Consider the following 645-nt stretch of genomic DNA (forward strand, 5'->3'; position numbering starts at 1 on the left):
CGTGGGGGGGGGGGGTGACGAACAACTTGTGTATGTTGATACAGCAGGAGTAGGAGCCATTTTATTGCAGGACAGGAGCAGTATTTATACATTCCACACAGCTTATCTAATTAGCATAAACTAGATACATCAGTCAACCAATAAGGAATCTCCACACTTAATAGCTCGCTTTTGTTAATTCTCAAACCACTCCCTCTGGCATTTTGCCAGGCACATCCAGACTTGTTTACGAACTCTAACATTTCTCTGGCAAAATGCCAGGTGCCATCCTGACTTGTTTACAGACTCTAACAATTCCCCCTTTTGTTTAATTTAAATAACGACCATAGTGGTTTTTACACAAACACCATAAATAACCTGCTACAAACAGAAAGGGAGGATACAAAATGCCACAATACCAAGCCAATTGATGGCTCCATGCAAGAAGCCCTTGGAAAAATTATACCAGCAATGATACCATTTGCAAAGATACCGAGTTACAATTTGTTGTAGATTACAGTTTGTTGTCTCAGTCCAGGTAAAGCAGTGTCTCAATAGATTAACTCACAGTCCAGGTAAATCAAAGTCCAGGTAAGTTCTGCAGGCAGCTAGCTTAAATCACAGTCCAGGTGAGTTCTGCAGGCAGCTAGCTTAAATCACAGTCCA

The sequence above is a fragment of the Marmota marmota genome, unplaced genomic scaffold (assembly GCF_001458135.2).
Source record: "Marmota marmota marmota unplaced genomic scaffold, marMar, whole genome shotgun sequence".
NCBI lineage: Eukaryota > Metazoa > Chordata > Mammalia > Rodentia > Sciuridae > Marmota > Marmota marmota.